This window comes from Cicer arietinum, chromosome 1 (assembly GCF_000331145.2).
Source record: "Cicer arietinum cultivar CDC Frontier isolate Library 1 chromosome 1, Cicar.CDCFrontier_v2.0, whole genome shotgun sequence".
Taxonomy (NCBI): domain Eukaryota; kingdom Viridiplantae; phylum Streptophyta; class Magnoliopsida; order Fabales; family Fabaceae; genus Cicer; species Cicer arietinum.
This window is the reverse complement of record NC_021160.2, coordinates 22,905,139-22,925,304: the sequence shown is the minus strand read 5'-3', so window position 1 is coordinate 22,925,304 and position 20,166 is coordinate 22,905,139. Positions and strand designations below refer to the sequence as shown.

The 20,166-nt window shown below is 34.4% G+C and overlaps 1 pseudogene; it reads left to right on the top strand.

Moving 5' to 3' along the window:
• Nucleotides 1–10,778: 10,778 nt before the first annotated feature.
• LOC101507589 (small ribosomal subunit protein eS8y-like) lies at nt 10,779–13,700 on the top strand (annotated as a pseudogene).
• Nucleotides 13,701–20,166: the final 6,466 nt, after the last annotated feature.

The following is a 20,166-nucleotide window of genomic DNA, read 5'->3' as shown; positions in this document are numbered from 1 at the left end:
TTTTTTTTGTGATTGTTTTGTTGTGATTAATATGTATTATGTGTGATAATAATTTCTGCGATGATTTGATGTTACAATGAAGTGTATTGATTTTCCTTGATTTTGACTATGCAATGTAATATTTTTTCTTGAAGAATATTTGTGTAATGATACGGTTTATTGATGATTAATTGCGTATTCCTCTTATTTATATTATACTATCAACATGATTTAAAAATTCACCTCCTTCGTTGTTTGTGTTTGACTGGCTTGACCCTGCGTTTGTGAAATCGCAGTTATTACAGGTTAATGAGTCTCGAAGTTCAAGTTTGGGAGAAACTCTGCTCTAATAGGTGATACCGGGAATTAAGAGTTGTAATGTATATTTTACTTATGTTATTACAAATGACTTTTTATATGAAAACTTAGTACGAGTAAGTCTTGGGAATTAAATCAAGAAATTCTAGTTAAATCAAGTTCATTGATATTTCATTGTTTTAATTGAGGAACAAGGTTGAATTGTTACATGTGTATTTAGAGAAACGTGATATCCTAAATTAGAGATTAAAGTTTTTATTCTCTTTAACAGATTTTCTTTATCCGCTGCAAGTTTTCTTCAAATAATTTAGTATATATTATTATAAATGTTATTTTGGGGTTTAGGGTGTCACATATATCGTTCAAAATTCTGCTATTGAGATTGTACACACCCGTAATGCATAAGGGTAGCCAAAGATGAAAGCACCAGTGTGATCACAAATACACTGCTATTACAAGTTGCCAGTGTGTACCATCTCCATTGGGAGCCACCCAACTATCCTCTAGACGATTTAAAACAAACCAACATTGAGCATGAGCCATCACACCTGCAAGACGAGCATGAATTAGTTGAATATTTGCTAAAGACGTCTCTTGGTCATTGGAACAACATAATTAGAGAATATCATATCATTTTGAGCCTTCCACATATTGTCAAACTCCCCAACAGTAATCTATCCAAAAAAATATTGTAATACTAGAGAAAATTAATTGGACCTTGGTAATTGAAAGTTTGACATTCGAAAAAAAAAACACTTACATTAATATATATAGAAAACATCTTAATTTGACATGTACCGTGAACCTTTACGTTGAACTTTGAAGTGACACCTATGAGGATTGTGATTCGTTTACATAAATAGACATCAACGTTCGATTAAGGTTAGACAATATAGATTTAAGCTCGGTATTTAAACTTACAAAATTAAAATTAAACTGCATTTTTAAGGATAGTTTGATCAAAATTGAATGATCATTGATTTTTTTAATTGTGTGATTATATGAATTCACCTACTACATCGAATCTAATTTACGCCTATGAATATGAACATTTAAAAATGAATGATCCAAATTAAAGCGGTTTAAATTGAATAGGTGTTCAATTACCCAAATTACAATTATAAAATATTGATTGAATATTATTATCATAAAGCTACCTTGTAGTACCAAGTTCGAAATAAAATATAATATTTAATATATTAATAATTAACATTACGAAATAGTAATGGATTATGTTCGAAATATATATGCAATAGTAAAAAAAATAGATTCAATTAAATAAATAAGTATTATTAATTAAAATTTATACTAGCAAATAATATAGTAATGCAATATCTAATACTAATAAAAAATAAATAAGTATTTAAATCGATATTATGTAATTTGGTTCTGTTTTGAAAATTGAATTAGATATCCAATGTGATCCATGCAGTTTTCAGAAAACAAAATCCAAACACATCCAATAATATTCAGATTGTGATAATCAATTTTATCTTAACAATTAGCTTTCAAATATCTTTTTTCTACTCTATACTTAGAGGACCATCTTCGTTAGCTTAACATGGGACCAAGCTAACTTTAACTACTTTGTAAGGGTGATTTTGACCAAAATCATAATTTGCATCTCAATTGTTCTATTCTCACGGTGATATTTGAGAGGGAAGTATTAGACCACTCATAATAATTATTCAATCAAGTATGCTTATAATCTTTGAATGAATTATTTCGATGATCAACAATTAAATTTAACCTAAAAGAAGCCATTAAATTATATTTTATTTTTCTGTAACATTTAGTGAGGAAACTCACATTCACTTGTTTTAAAATTCTCTATAGAAAAAATTATAATTGGGGATAATTTATTAAAATATGTTATTCATGAGATACAAATTATATAGCTTTTAATTTAGGCATATGCTTATAATTAATTAGGCCGACAAATAACCTATTATATTCTGAATAATATCACCAACTTGATCAGCCACATCAGCATATTTTGGAAGTAAAGAGTTATCAATATATGTAGGATCACCCGGTGACTCTCCTGTAAGACATATCTGAATATTAAAACCGATCATAAGAATTTCTTCATGAATAGCTGGGTAATTTCCCAATTTGAAAAGTCTTTCAGCACGATCAAGGAAAAAAAGGGCACCATCTTCTTTGTCATCAACATCAAAATGATGCAAACACATTCTATAATGAAATGTTAAATTGGAATTACTTTCACTTTGTACAATTGACTCATTGATTAGATTGACTGTGTTGGTCAAATTAACACGAAGCACGCCCATTGTGTAATTTGCAAGACTAACGAGATCTCCAACTGGACCAGGATTTGAGTGGAGAAGATTTGAATAGAATGAATTAATGATGTGTGATATTCTTACAAATGGTATCAATGTCTACAACTTTGACTGCATCAGTACACATAACACCTAAAAGAAAAACCACCACCACAAGGGAAAACAAACGGACCATTTTCTTTTCTAGCTATCAAGCCTACTCTCATACGATAATGTTTGATTTCATTACTTATCAACATTATTTATATAGTAATGTATTAAATGAAAATCTCATATAATAATGTTGCAATCTCTTTTGACTTCATTTCTTATTAACATTATTTATATAGTTATATATTAAATGAAAACCTGGGAATACAACATTTTAATTAATACCCAGGGGTATATGTCAAAATAGAAAAATAATATCTACTGATTAAAATATTAATATTAATATAAATAAATTGAAAATAGTTATTTTGATTGAATTCATTGATTTCAAAATGACAATTAGTAAATTTAACATAATTGTTTTGATTGAATTCATTGAATACAATAACGTTGCGATCTCTTTTGATTTCATTTTTTATTAACATTATTTATATAGTTATGTATTAAATGAAAACCTGGGCATACCAAATTTTAATTAATACCCATGGGTATATGTCAAAACATAAAAATAAAATCTACTGCTTAAAATATTAATAATAATATAAATAAATCGGAAATAGTTATTTTGATTGAATTCATTGATTTCAAAATGACAATTAGTAAATTTAACATAATTGTTTTGATTGAATTCATTGCATACAATAACGTTGCAATCTCTTTTGATTTCATTTCTTATTAACGTTATTTATATAGTTATGTATTAAATGAAAACCTGGGCATACAAAATTTTAATTAATACCCATGGGTATATGTCAAAATATAAAAATAATATCTAACGATTAAAATATTAATATTAATATAATTATAACACTAGTACATTTTAACCTTGTTACATCGTCGATATTAGATCGGTTGTTATACATCCAATGTAATAGATAAGTTGATGGCAAATTTGTTATTATAGTAAACTTTGTTAGATCTATTCTAATTAAACTGTTCTAACAAATACATTAAAAAAGTAAAACTATAAAAAAAATTGTGGCAAATTTATTATTTAATAATAAATTTTATTAGATCAGTTTTAATTGAACTGGTCTAACATACATATTAAAAATAAAAATAAAAACTGCACACACAAAAAAGCTATGGTAAATTTATTATTATAATAAATTTTGTTAGATATGTTTTAATTGAATTGTTTTAACATATGCATTAAAAAAAGACTACACAAAAAAAAGGCAGTGGCAAATTTGTTATTATTACAAAGTTTGTTACATCTGTTTTGTTAGACCGATCTAACAAACCTTTTTAAAAAAAATTCCCTAAATTAACAATAAGAAATCACGCGTCGTTCATTTGTCATCTTCATCATTTGTTCTTCTTCATCATCATTTGTTCTTCTTCATCCTTCTGCAAACCCACAAACCCACCAATCCAAACCCAAACCCAAACCCGTTTTTCATCCTTCAACATTCGTTTTTCATCAAACTCAGCCACATTTAACCTTCACCCTTCCTTCAGTGAAAACGTTTTCATCCTTCATTTAGTGAAAACATTTTCATCCTTCCACATTTAACCTTCATCCTTCAGTGAAAACGTGAATGGTGAATCGCAGCTTTCAACCTTCATCGCCAGCGAGTTGGTCCAGCGCAACTTTCAGTCAATTTCTTTCACTATCGAGGAGTGTTTGTGGCTTTCTCCGGTAATTTTCTAATAATTTTTGTTTGTTACTCAACAATCTAAATTTATTTCATTGTTAATTATTCTAATTATTAATCTTTAATTGATGGAGAAATTTGAGTAGTAGTAGTTATCTCAATTTTCAATCATCCTTTAAAACTGCATGCTATGTGTTTGTGATATTGTCTCTGTTAATAATAAGTCTAATGCTATAATTTTTAAACACATTTTTCAATTTGAGTTTGTGATTTGTGTTGGTTGTTGCTTAATGTGTTCATACTCTTATTTTTGAAATTGTAAAATATATCTACTACTATAATGTTGGAGAGGTATAGTAAATAATAAACTTTGTATATAGTAAAATTGTTTGTCAACATTATATTTGGGCTTGTTTATGCTTTTGCATAGATTAATGTCCTATTCGAGATAATTATGTCCACATCTTAATGCATAGATTAAGGTTATTTTAATTTTTTAGGTGTACATGTTTTTTTTCAGCACAAGACATCTATTAATAACTTTGCACATGTTAAAAGTATATGTTAAAACTGTATATAAAATAAAATGATTTTGTTGTTCTCTTTAGCTTTAGGGAAATTTGGTAGGTTGAATGTCAAAGATTAAAAAATATATAAATTGCACGATGTTGATAGTAATTAAAGGTGTAATCCTAGATGAGACAAAAGGACGGGAGATGAACTATTATGTTGAATATAAAGAGTATTGAGAGACATATAGAATAACCCGTGTGTTTCAACTACACAGCGGAATCTCTTTATATAGACACAGGGTATTAAATAACCCTAATTTACAGTAATGCTAACGGGCCAGAATACTTACATACTTACAGCCCATATATTTTATTTACATTCTAATATAGTATTCAACACTCCCCCTCAAGCTGGAGCATATAAATCAAATGCACCTAGCTTGTTACATATATAACTAATTCTAGGACCTCGCAATGACTTTGTAAACACATCTGCTAACTGATCATTGGATTTGACAAAGCTGGTGATGATGTCACCTGATTCAATCTTTTCTCTAACAAAATGGCAGTCAATCTCAATATGCTTGGTCCTCTCATGAAAAACCGGATTCGAGGCAATGTGCAAGGCAGCTTGATTATCACATATTAATGTCATTGTGCTGGTCTCTTCAAGTTGAAGTTCTTTCAGTAACTGTTTCAGCCAGATGAGTTCACATGTTACTAGTGCCATGGCCCTGTATTCTGCCTCAGCGCTGGATCTTGCAACAACATTTTGTTTCTTACTCTTCCAAGATATTAAATTTCCTCCTATGAGTACACAATACCCGGAAGTTGATCGTCTGTCTATGGGTGAGCCTGCCCAATCAGCATCTGAGTAGCCAATTATTTGAGTATGTCCTCTATCTTCATAAATGAGACCTTTTCCAGGTGCACTTTTGATGTATTTAAGAATCCGGATTACAGCATCCATATGTTCTTGGCAAGGAGAATTTAAGAACTGACTTACCACACTGACAGCAAAGGAAATGTCAGGACGAGTGACTGTGAGATAGTTTAATTTTCCAACCAATCTCCTATATCTTCCTGAATCTGATAGAGGCTCCCCCTGATTGGGTAGGAGTTTGACATTTGGATCCATAGGAGTATCAACTGACTTGGCATTTAGTAGGCCAGTTTCTTCAAGAATATCCATAGCATATTTTCTTTGTGAAATTACAAGGCCATCCTTGGATTGAGCTACTTCAATACCCAGAAAATAACGGAGTTTACCAAGGTCTTTAGTCTGAAATTTATTTGAGAGATGTTGTTTTAACTGGAGTATTCCTTGCTGATCACTACCAGTTATAACAATGTCATCCACGTAAACAATAAGATAGATGCACCCTTGGGCTGAGTGGTGATAAAATACAGAGTGATCGGCTTCACTGCGGATCATACCAAATTCTTGTACTACCGAGCTGAATCTGCCAAACCAAGCTCTAGGAGACTGTTTAAGACCATAAAGGGACCTGTGTAGCCGACAAACCATGTTGGAAGACTCCCCCTGAGCAACAAATCCTGGTGGTTGCTCCATATACACTTCCTCTTCAAGATCACCGTGCAAAAAGGCATTTTTAATGTCAAGCTGATGGAGGGGCCAATGTCTAATTGCTGCAATGGAGAAAAATAGTCTGACAGATGCCATTTTGGCAACCGGTGAGAATGTGTCACTGTAATCCAACCCAAAAATCTGAGTATATCCCTTGGCTACCAAACGAGCCTTAAATCGATCAATCTTACCATCAGGACCAACCTTCACTGTATAAAGCCAACGACACCCGACTACCGACTTCCCATGAGGTAGAGGTACCAATTCCCAAGTACCACTGCTTTGTAGAGCACACATCTCATCAAGCATTGCTTGCCTCCACTCAGGGTGGGATAATGCTTCACCTGTAGTTTTAGGAATAGAAACAGAAGACAAGGAGGACAAGCAAGTGTAATGTAAAGGAGAAAGACGATGATAACACAAATCAATATAATGAGGAGATGGATTACGGGTGGTGCGAATATCCTTACGAAGAGCAATGGGAAGGTCAAGCTCAGGTGGCAGGGCCGGATCCGGATGTGGCGTCGGAGGAGAGTCTGTAATGGGAGCAGGAACAGGCACAACAGAGGATAAGCGACGACGCTGATATGTTTGTAGTGGTCGTGGAGGTTAGGGGGCAGACTCGGCAGGTTCGTTAGGAATATGAGGGGGTGGGAGAGGGATAACTACTTGAGGAGGTTCATGATTAATGTCCTGATAGGGCTCAGTAGCTATATGGGTAGGTTTAAAATAGTGTACAGACTCGAAAAAGGTAACATCAGCTGATGTAACGTAGCGGTGTAGTGTGGGAGAATAACAACGGTAGCCTTTTTGGGGCCGATGATAACCGAGAAAGACACACTTGAGTGACCGAGCTGACAATTTGTCCAAACCGGGGGATAAATTGTGAACAAAACATGTGGACCCAAAGACACGAGGTGGTAGTGGGTGAAGAGGTGTATGGGGAAAGAGGACCGAATGGGGGATATTGCCATCAAGGACAGAAGATGGCATACGGTTAATAAGGTAGCACGCCGTTAAGACTGCATCCCCCCAAAAACGGAATGGAACATTGCCATGGAGAAGCATGGGTCGTGTGGTTTCAATGAGATGCCGATTTTTGCGTTCGGCTACCCCGTTTTGTTGAGGTGTATGAGGACATGAGGTTTGGTGTAAAATACCGTGGGAAGCCATAAAATTTTGAAATTGATGAGACAAATATTCTCGAGCATTATCACTTCTTAAGGTACGAATGGAAACTCCAAATTGGGTTTTAATTTCTTTATAAAATTGCTCAAAGATGGAAAACAATTCAGTTCTATTTCTCATTAAACATAACCACGTACAACGAGAATAGTCATCAATAAAAGTAACAAAATACTTAGACTCTAAAGTAGACACAGTACGAGAGGGACCCCAAACATCATAGTGACCTAAAGCACAAGGAGAGGATACTCTTTTATTGACTCGATCGGGAAAGTTACTACGGGAGTGTTTCCCTAACTGCCACGACTCACAATGTAAAGTAGATAACTTAGACAAACTAGGCACCAGTTTTTGTAGTTTGGGAAGACTTGGGTGTCCTAGCTGAGCATGGATAGTATGTGGGGACTCTGTGGCAGAGCACGTCTTGGATGTTGTAGAAAGGTAATAGAGGCCTTGTGACTCACATCCGACGCCAATCGTCTGTCCCGAATTCTGGTCCTGCCAGGTAACATTATCATTAGTGAACGTAATAATACAGTTATGAGATCGAGTCAATCGACTAACTGAAAGTACATTAAAGGCGCATCCAGGTACATAGAGAACAGATGCAACTGAGATAGAAGGGAGAATGTGGACAGTGCCAACTCCTTGAGACCGGGTTTGAGTCCCATTGGCAGAAGTTATAGTAGGTAAAAAACCAGATGTAGAAAGGGATGTAAAGAGACCTTTATTACCAGTAACATGATCAGACGCTCCAGAATCAAGAACCCAAGGGCCGAGAGAAGATGAATGAGAGAGGTAAACAGATGAGTTACCAGTGTGTGCAACCGAAGTAGGAGAACTAGAGTTTGGATGACTCTGAACCCATCGGAGAAAATCTTCATAGTTTGCCGGGGAGCCTTGTGGAGATGGTGTAGTCTGAACAGTGGCAGCAGGATCAAGCTGAGTTGCATTTATCGAAGGCGAAGGTTTGCCATGCAATTTCCACCAGCGATCAATAGTGTGTCCAAACCGATGACTATGCTCACATTTTGGACGAGGCTTAGAGCTGGATGGTCCTCCACGAGAACGTTGCTGATTATGTCCCTGAGATGCAAGAGCAGCAGTGTCACCCGGAACTGAAGTAATAGACTGCTCAACTGGATGTGTTGCTGGTACGCGAAGGAGGATCGCTGAAGTAGTAGACATATCCGGAACAGTAACAGACCCCAAAATTTGATCACGAGTTGCAGAGTACTCCTGGGGTAGGCCATAAAGTGCAAGCAGCATGAAGAAGGTGCTGCGTTGATCCAACTCCTTCTTCTGTTCAACTGGATTACTTGCAGCAGGAGGGAGTAGCTCATTGAAGTCACGAAGTGCACTATGAACAGTGCCAAGATATGTAGAAATAGAGCCATCGAGTGACTTCGGAGTAATGATGTTCAACAAGCGCTGACAAACTCCATAGAGACGTTGTGTGTCGTTAGTATAGAGTGCCTTTGCTTGACTCCAAACCGATTCACACGTGAGATGCGGACGGAAAATCGGTTTAACATCTGGATGAAGTGTAGACTTAATGACCCTACACAACTGAGCATCAATCTGGCTCCATTTGGATGTTTCAGTCACACTCACCTTTTCAGGGTTTTGGGGGAGATGATCCTCGTAACCTTGACCACGCAGTCAAAGGTTGATGTCGGCAGCCCAACTATCATAATTTGATCCATTCAGTTTTTCAACTGAGAGAGGAGAAGTGAGGTAGTTGGCGAAGATACTCTTTGTGTCAGACTGAGATGCCATGGTCAGCAAAGGTTGTCAGAAAACGCGTCGGAACCGGAAAACCAGGGGCTGTTTGAACTGGAAGTCGTATATCCGTAACTCAAAACTGAAAACTGAGGGCAGATATGGAAGCAGGAGGCCGAGGCGAGTGCGGTGGAAGAAGAATCACTGTGAACGGCTGCCGGACGCGCCGTCACGCGCGGTGGCAGTGGGCGGCGCGTGAGATCCACGCGCGGGCTGTGAGGTGGCGCGTGTGGGCGCGTGCGGGCGCGTGAGAAGGATTCTGAAGGCGTGGCAGAAGGGTTTGGCCGATCTGGGGTGTTCGGCGCTGATGGAGTGGTCGTTCGTCGAAAAAACGCGTCAGAAACAGTAACGGCAGCAACGGCAGCGAAGGTAAAGCGTGAACGGCTGAACAAAAAATTGAAGAATCAGCGTATCAATGGCAGAAGGGGGAAACCGGAGTTTGAGAACACGGTTCGCCGAAAAAAAATATTCACCGGAGACAGTGGGTCGACCGGGTAGTTGACGATTAGGGTTTGTCTCTCAGTTGGCTCTAGATACCATGTTGAATATAAAGAGTATTGAGAGACATATAGAATAACCCGTGTGTTTCAACTACACAGCGGAATCTCTTTATATAGACACAGGGTATTAAATAACCCTAATTTACAGTAATGCTAACGGGCCAGAATACTTACATACTTACAGCCCATATATTTTATTTACATTCTAATATAGTATTCAACATATTATATGGATGCTTGTTCACTATGATGTTATTGTTTTGAATTTACTCTCAATTCATTTGAAAATTTTGTTTTATAACACGAAATTGAGATATATTATGGAGTCAAGGTAATAACGGCTCTGATCGAGTATTTCTATTTTATGATTTAGTATTTTATTATTTGTCATCTGGGTATTTGTGATCTGAACCTTCATATATTTGTTGTATTTTTTTTGAAAGTGTATATGGTTTTGTTGTAATGGCTTTAACGGCTCCTTATTAGGGTTCACAAAATGCCTTTAACGGCTCCTTATTATATTTTTTTGTAATGTAACTAAATATTTTTCTTAGTTTGTAATTATTTGTAATTTGTAATACAACAATTTTTCAGATATCCATTTTTGGTTATATTTTATTCAAAATAGAGCAATTGCCTCTCTCCCGTTGTGCTTGTTTGATTCTTTTTGTATATTTTGATTGAACAATTTGATGTATCAATTGGTAATGTAAATAATTTTTTACTCATTTTGTTGTTGATTGTATGTAAAGTTTGCATATTTTGTAGTATGTTGGATATTTGTGCTCTTTGTAAATGTAATTTGTAACTAATGAAATTGTATCTTAGGTTTTATATTTAGTTTAACTCATTCTCACGGAATGAGAGTATCACTCGCTATAAACTCTTTTTTGAGCTCTATCTATTTTTAACTTGGGATTTGAGTTTTTCTCAATATTGTGTTATAAGCGTGTGGGCACACAGGGTTCAAATGTTTGTTACTTGATAGATTACATTGTTGTTATAGCATTGAAAGACTTCTACTGTTCGAAATTGACAACATAGGAGACAAATTTTTGCTCTCCCTTTCAAGGGATTTTTCATCTTCCAAAGGTAGTACTCTGTGTTTCAATGGTGTGTTTTTGTTTTGTTTTGTATTGTGTAAATTGCTTCATTTTATCATAGGCTTGTTTTTCTTTATTTTGGTTTTCGATTCACAAATATCATTCTCCAATTCAGCTAGAATTGTATTGTATCTGTTGATTTTGGTTTAACTTTTGGATTTTGGCCTTGTTATTCTTGTTACTTCTAATTTTGCTTCATTGATTCTCAGATAAATTGGTGTTTATGTCTTCAGGGATTCCGGAAGATCGACATAGACAAATGGGAGTTTTTCAATGAAGGATTCCAGAAAGGAAAGAAGCATTTACTGAAGAACATTCAAAAGCGAAGGTCGTCTCAATCGCAACAAGTTGGTAACTATGTTGGAACTTCTTCTTCTTCTTCCAATGCTGCAGGGAAATCTGGAGTTGAAATTGAGGTAGAAAAATTGAAAAAGGAAAGAAGTGTGCTAATGCAAGAAATGATTGAATTGCAGCAACAACAACGAGTGACAGCTCGTCATGCAGGTATTGTGAATCAAAGGCTTCAATCAGCTGAACAAAGACAGAAACAAATGTAAACCCTAAAAAATATTTTAACGCATTTTGTGAACCTTCCAGCAACTAGTTAACACCCTTATCTACATTGCTATAATAACCCTAATAATTACACCTTGAAAATCCAAATATAGATCCAGTCAAGAGAATGAAGTCATGAAAGGTGGAAAGATCCTTGACCCTCTATTATAGCATACAAGAGCTTCACTTTCATCTTTTCTTGAAATTCAATAAATTGTTAAGAGTATATTTTGATTTTTTTTTAATATTTGTTTCAAGTGTTTAGCAGATGAAAATAGTAGTCTGCCATCTTTGATGCCATTGGTTCATGTCTCTGATGGCTTCTTTTATTGGATAATATTTATTGTTGTGCTATCTAGTAATATATTATGATGGTTTGGGGCAGTTATATATTGAGTAGAAAATATGAGTAGATAATGTAGCAAGAATCTAGGTGACAGAAAAAGTATGTTTTGTAGTAGACCCTGATTCCCTAGTAGTAAGTATGACAAAGTGAAAAACTCCAGCTACCAAGGGTTAAACACTTTTCAAAGTTATAATCAAATTATAATCAAGTATAGTTTTGTAAACTTAATTAATAAGTAATTCGCGTTAAATTCCTTTAGTACCAAAATCTGTTTGTTGCATGTGGTTCATTGTTTGTTCTTATTCTGCTTCCTGGATAACTGGATGAGTTTGTCTTTCTTTTTTACCAATCTGACCTGATTTGGTTGCTTAGAGTCAGTCTTATTATGCAATTGTTGAATTATTCATGCCATAGTTTCAATTGTTCTATTTAAATTATTATCATTTTTTTTATATTTCTAAGTTTTTGGGGTATGAAGGTTATCTTTTTGTTTTGTTGAGGATGGATATCGATTAAATCACTAACAGAGGATGTATACTAAGGGGAAGAAGATATTTATTCTATAACAAATAAACTAAATTAACAGAGTTGTTGAGGGTGTTAATACTGACATAGATATCCTATCTTACCTGTTGTTGAACACAAATTAGTATGCTAATTTCTAGTTGTTATTTTTTCATGTGAAATATGAATGTGATTTTTCTGTTTGCACTGATTGATCATAATTTTTATGATGATAAATATTTTCTGATGTGTTGGTTTTCTTCTTGTGATGTTGTACTTATCCCAATAAATTACTATTTAAGCTTATGATGTTTGTGCTGGTTTTGTATAGGTACCAGCTCAGTCGTCAGCTAGCAGGCACTAAATTATCAAGCAACAAGACAATCAGAAGGATCCGTGTTCGAGGGGGTAATGTGAAGTGGAGAGAACTTAGATTGGATACCGGTAACTTCTCATGGGGAAGTGAAGCAGTAACTCGCAAGACTCGTCTTCTAGATATGGTTTACAATGCCTCAAATAACGAGCTCATCCGAACGTAGACTCTTGTTAAGAGTGCTATTGTTCAGGTTGATGCTGCACCATTCAAGCAGTGGTACCTTCAGCACTATGGTGTTGAAATTGGTAGAAACATCACTATGGTGTTGAAATTGGTAGAAAAAAGAAATCAGCTGCAACCAAGAAGGATTCTGCAGAGGTGATAGTTTTGGAAACTTTCTTGTTATACACACTTATATACATTGTCCCATGGTATATGGCTTCATTTATATTTGTGGAAGGTGTTGTTATTTTGGATATCTCATTTAGTTTCGAAATGACTGCCTTTTCAAATATTTATATAAGAAAATATATCGTATACAGTATGTTGAAATTAAAAGTAAGCACTAGTCATATTCTAACATGTTTGCCTTTAAGGGTACTGTAATTTATCATTTTGTGAATTAAATTATCGTGCATTCTATTGTGCAGTAGTTGGCTCTTCTTTCAAATCGGATGTCTTTTTTCTCAAGATCATCAACTAGATTCCCACATTGAAGAGCAGTTTGGTGGTGGTTGTTTGCTGGCCTGTATTTCATCTCGTCCAGGTCAATGTGGCAGGATTCATGGGTATGCATAATTTTGCTTGTTTCAGAATATTTTGGGTTGAACTTCATATTTGTTTTATTGTTTATACTGGTTTTGTTTTATTTTATTTCTGTAGATACATCCTCGAAGGTAAGGAACTGAAATTTTCCATGAAGAAGTTACAGAGGAAGAAGGGAAATGGTGCTGCTTAATTGTAGTGTTTTCCGTCTTATATATGACTTCATTTGTTTTTAATAGTGAAACAGTATTTGGTACCTTTCAAGTTGATGTCATTTACTTTGGATGAGACAATGTTTATCAGACAACCTTTAGGTTGATGCCCTAAGACATCTTTAGTGTCAAACCTTCACTAGTTATGCGACAATTTATCAGCTCTGAATTTTATAACTTTGATTTTGTAAAAAAATTATGATTCATTGTAATTGATATTTCATTGTAATTGATATTTTAATTAATGCCCATGGGTATATGTCAAAATATAAAAATAATATCTATCGATTAGAATATTAATATTAATATAATTATAAATAAATCGAAAATAGTTATTTTGATTGAATTCGTTGATTACAAAATGACAATTATTAAATTTAACATAATTGTTTGGATTGAATTCTTTGAATTCAAGATTGCTGATTAAGCATCTTAATAATTTTTTTTTCTAAAGTATCTTAATTATGAATTAGATTTCTATTGCCTCTTATAGTTAGTGGACTGTTTACCAATATTTAAATATATTGTTGATATAAGAAGAAAAATTTAATGTATTGTCAATAGGAAGATATTTTGTTTATATAGAAATAAAAAGTAAATGCATAGAAAACTTTTTTGGTAACAACGAAGGGGTCAAACCCCAAAAAAACAAAAAGAAACAAAAATTTAAAGCTCATAGAAAAAACAGTCAAACTCTTATAACTAATAAGATAAGGGAGGAAAAATCACGAATAATTTTAAAATCACGAATATTCGCTACTTGATTGTCTTCACGATAAACATGAGATAACTTAAAGTTATCCAATTTCGCAAACATCTACAAGTAAAAAGACCATAACGTAAATGTCTATTATAACAAATTTTCAAAATATAAAGATACCTCTAATTGAGTGCCTCATCTGATATCAATATTTTTGAACCCTTTTGGAAAAAGCGAACTCTAAACCTTTATAAATTGCCTAAAATTATGTCATTGAGATCGTGTACACCCATAATGTACACTACGCCAAAAATGACATTTAACAGCGCCCATTTTACAGCGCTTGCTAAACACAAGCGCTGTTGTAATTATATTTTAAAAATAACGGAGCCTTTTACAGCGCTTTTGTTCACAAGCGCTGTAAAACAAGCGCTGTTGTAGGTCATATAACGTTTGCGCATAACGTTATAAGGCGTTTACAACGCTTGTCATAAAAGCGCTGTAAAATGAAGCGCTTTCGCGTATCATTTACAGCGCTTTTTTCACCAGCGCTGTAAACACATGCGCTTCCAAATGTTTGAACTACCTAATACAACTCTTTTTTCACAAGCGCTGTAAAATACATGCGCTTTCATTGAATTTAACTATCTATTACAGCGCTTTTTTCACAAGCATGTAAACTACATCTTTCAAATAATTATATAGGTTGGAAACCCTCATATCCTCTACATCTTTCAAATAATTATATACATTGGGAACCCTAATATCCTCTACGTACTGTGCGGCCATCTACGTTGTCTTAGGTATTTTTTACACATGATCTGTTATGTTTTGTTATATATATATTAAATCTACTAAAAATTGTTATATATATATATATATATATATTAAATCTCTTCTACACATGATCTGGTTTTGAAATTGTCAAAAATTGTCAAAAACTCATACCACATGATCTGTTCTGTTTTGAAATTGTTAGTTGATATTGGTTTCTTTTTGAAACTTGTTGATATGTTTTGAAAGCTTATTATTTTTGTTACTGCATTTATATAGGTGGTATAATATGGATAAGAAATGGATTTCAGCCAATCGATTGTCAAAAGAGTATGAAATTGGAGTGAAGGAGTTTGTTGAGTTTGCAGTGAAGAATGCAAAAGATCCAAATAGAGTAGTTTGTCCTTGTTTAAAATGTTGTTTTGGAAAACGTGTTAGAGAAGATGAATTAGAAGTACATCTAGTATGTAATGGAATTGATCAAAGCTACACATGTTGGATAAGACATGGTGAGAAAAAAAAAAGGAAACATTAATTTTGAGAATAGTTCGACATATGCTTCAACTGACTTCGATACAGATACATATGAGCCGGACCGAGTTGATGAGATTGCAAAAGCAGTTGAAGAAGATCTTCGAGATTGTCCTAAAATGTTTGAAAGTTTGTTGAGTGATGCAGAGAAAGAATTATATAATGGTTGTACTAAATTCACAAGACTGTCAGCGATATTAAAGTTGTACAACTTAAAAGCGAGTAATGGATGGTCTGATAAAAGCTTTACGGAATTATTAACACTCATAAAAGATATGTTGCCAGATGATAATGAACTTCCCAGTCGAACCTACGAGGCTAAACGGATTTTGTGTTCTATTGGAATGAGTTACGAAAGGATTCATGCGTGTCCTAACGATTGCATTTTATTTCGAAACGAATATGAACTACTTAAGGCGTGTCCGAAATGCAATGTCTCTCGATATAAGAAGAAAGAATCTACTCCAGCAAAAGTCGTGTGGTATTTTCCTATAATACCAAGATTTAGGCGCATGTATCGCAGTGAAGAAGATTCAAAACACTTGACATGGCATGCAGATGAAAGAATTAGAGATGGAATGTTTCGACACCCTGCAGATTCCCCACAATGGGCAAAAATTGATCACGAGTATCCTGAATTCGGGATAGAGTCAAGAAATCTAAGACTTGCACTTTCTACTGATGGAATGAATCCACATGGTCTTCAAAGCATCTCACATAGCACGTGGCCTGTGATTTTGGTAATATATAACCTACCTCCATGGTTATGTATGAAGCGTAAGTTTATGATGTTGTCTCTGTTAATTTCTGGACCCAAACAACCGGGGAATGATATCGACGTATACTTGACTCCTTTAATTGAAGATTTAAAAATTCTGTGGGAGACAGGTGTGGAAGTTTATGATGGGTATAGGAAAAAGTGTTTCAATTTGAGGGCTATGTTGTTCGGCACAATTAATGATTTTCCAGCATATGGTAATTTATCAGGATATAGCATTAAAGGTCAGTGTGCATGTCCTATATGTGAAGAGAGTACAAATTGGATGCGGTTGAAACATTGTAAGAAGAATGTGTTTCTTGGACATCGTAGATTTTTACCTTATAGTCATCAGTATCGTGGGTGGAGAAATGCATTCAATGGAAAATCAGAGGAAGGTAAAGCTCCTTTAGCACCGACTGGATATCAAATACTTGAAAAAGTACAAGGTTTGACCAATAAATTTGGCAAACCTTTTGCGGGAGAGCTGGTGAAAACTGGGTGGAAGAAAAAGTCAATTTTCTTTGAATTGCCATATTGGAAGTCATTGTATGTAAGACATTTCCTCGATGTGATGCATATTGAAAAAAATGTATTTGAAAGTGTTATTGGTACGTTACTCAATGTTCCAGGAAAGTCTAAAGATGGCGTCAATGCAAGATTGGACTTGGTCGATATGGGAATAAGAAATGAACTGGCTCCAGTAAAGAAAGGAAATCGCACATATCTACCTCCAGCCGCTCATACTCTATCTAGAAAGGAAAAAATTGTTTTATGTAAATTTCTACACGAAGTTAAAGTTCCAGAAGGATACTCTTCGAACATTAAAAATTTGGTTTGTATGAAAGACCTCAAGTTAAAAGGTTTGAAGACCCATGATTGTCATATTATAATGGAGCATTTGCTACCAATAGGTATACGTTCCATTTTACCTGAAAAAGTTCGACTAGCCTTAACTAGATTATGTTTCTTCTTCAGGGAAATTTGTAGTAAAGTGATCGACCCTCAGAAATTACCGACATTGCAGAGGGAAATTGTTGTTACTTTGTGTGAGCTTGAAATGTATTTCCCACCATCGTTTTTTGATATAATGGTTCACCTTACTGTTCATCTGGTTAAGGAGACACAACTTTGTGGGCCAGCTTATATGAGATGGATGTATCCGATAGAACGATATATGAAAATATTAAAAGGGTACGTAAAAAGTAGAAGTCGACCAGAAGGTTGTATTGCTGAACGATACATTGTTGAAGAGGCTGCTGAATTTTGTACTGAATATCTGTCCAATGTTGAATCCATAGGGCTTCCCATGTCTCGTCATTCGGGAAGACTATCAGGAGAAGGGATAACTGGAAGGAGACTACTGACTATATCAAGGACAGAATGGGAGCAGGCACAATTGTATGTTCTGCACAATGATGATGAGGTTCAACCGTATGTTACAATACACATTGATCAGTTATCTCGTTTGAACATGAATAGGAATCAAAATTGGATAACTCGAGAGCACAATCGAAGTTTTGTAACATGGTTAAAAAATCACATAATGTCAAAATTTGATATAGACCCCGGATCAATTTCAAATAGATTGAGGTGGCTAGCAAATGGTCCGAGCTTACATGTCTTTTCTTACACTGGTTATGTTATTAACGGCTACACATTTTATACCAAAGAACAAGATGATCAGACCACTATGCAAAATAGTGGAGTCACTCTCGTAGCTGAAGCGATGCATGTCTCAAGTGCAAAAGACAAAAACCCAATATATGCAAATCTATCATATTTTGGGGTTATCGAGCGCATATGGGAGTTAGACTACACAATGTTTCGTGTTCCCATATTTGGTTGCAAGTGGGTCGATAATAATAATGGCGTTCGGATTGATGAGTCAGGATTCTTGCTTGTCGATTTTAATAGGGTGGGATACAAAGACGAGCCTTTTATTTTAGCGTCGCAAGCTCAACAAGTGTTTTATGTCACTGATCCTTCTGATGATAAATGGTTTGTTGTCCTATCGACCAATAAAATAAGTGATGATAACAATAATGATGAAGATGTTGGTAATGATCTTTTATTTGCAACATCACAACAACCACATGAAATTGATTCAACTGATGATGGTTTATATCTTAGAGATGATCATGATGAGGGAATTTGGATTAATCCATCGTTTCGTATTGTAAATGGACAAACAAATGTGAATGTCACCAGGAAAAGAAGAAGGGCATCTTAATGTATATGTTTAATTGTTTTATATAAGCTATGCATGTAATCTGAATTATTGTGATAAATATGAATATAATCTGAATTATTGTGATAAATATGAATATAATCTGAATTATTGTGATAAATATGCATGTAATTTGAATTGAGTGTTTTATACTAATATGGCAGAATAGCAAATTAAGTCACTTATATAATTTGAATGGTTTATATCCCAATTAGTAAGGCAAATGGTTTATACTAATATTCTAATATGGCGTGCATATCACAATTAATTGAGTGTTATAACATCTCACAGTTTGCTACTAATGTCACTTATATAATGTAAATTAAGTGCCAATTCGATTGGACAGCGCTTTGTCAAATAAGCGCTGTAAAATGTCTTTTTTACTTATTTTCAAAAGGGTCTTTTACAACGCTTTTTATAAAAAGCGCTGTAAACGACCCTTTTGAAAATAAGTAAAAAAGACATTTTACAGCGCTTATTTGACAAAGCGCTGTAAAAAAGCTTTAAAAATAATATTCATCAGACACCTAACATGACTATCTCTAACAGGAATTTCTTCAAACACCTTGTACGCATCATGGGAATCCCCAAAAACACATTGTTAACAAAAACATCAGACACAAACCCATTTTTCGCAACATGGCAATGATCCTGAATACCAATTAAGTTTCGATTTAAGAAGGAAAGAGAATGTAAAGAGATAAAAAGGGTGTTGAGGTGGAGATTGAATTGTGAAAGAGTAAGCTTTGATGTTTGTGAAGAAGATGCATAAAAGGAGAAGAGATTTTGGTGGTGACCATTTATGTGGGTTTTGCATGTTGAGCTTGTTTAAAAAATAACATAACAAAACACAAAAACAATAAGGCCTTTTACAGCGCTCATTTAGAAAAGCGCTGTAAAAGGATTAAAAAAAAACATTCATATACCATGATAAAACAAGGAGGTCTTTTACAACGCTTATTGGGAGAAGCGCTGTAAAAGAGCCTTTTAAAATTAACATAAAGAGACATTTTAGAGCGCTTATGTGTAAAAGCGCTGTAAAAGGCTTTAAAAAACATTCATATAACATAATAACACATAGAGGTCTTTTACAACGTTTATTGGGAAAAGCGCTGTAAAAGAGCCTTTTAAAATTAACATAAAGAGACATTTTAGAGCGCTTATGTGTAAAAGCGCTGTAAAAGGCTTTAAAAAACATTCATATAACATAATAACACATAGAGGTCTTTTACAATTCTTTTGCAAACCCTATCATCCCGTCCATTACGAACCTTATTTCCACGATCATCTCCTTCATTTCGAACCTTATTTCCATCCAAGATCATCTCTCTTATTTCACACAATATATTTTCATTGAAATACGTAACCCTCATTACGTATTTCTTCAATATCGTATTTCTGTGAACCATATTTCTGTGTACCGTTCCCTCTTTTCTTTGAACCATATTTCTGTGA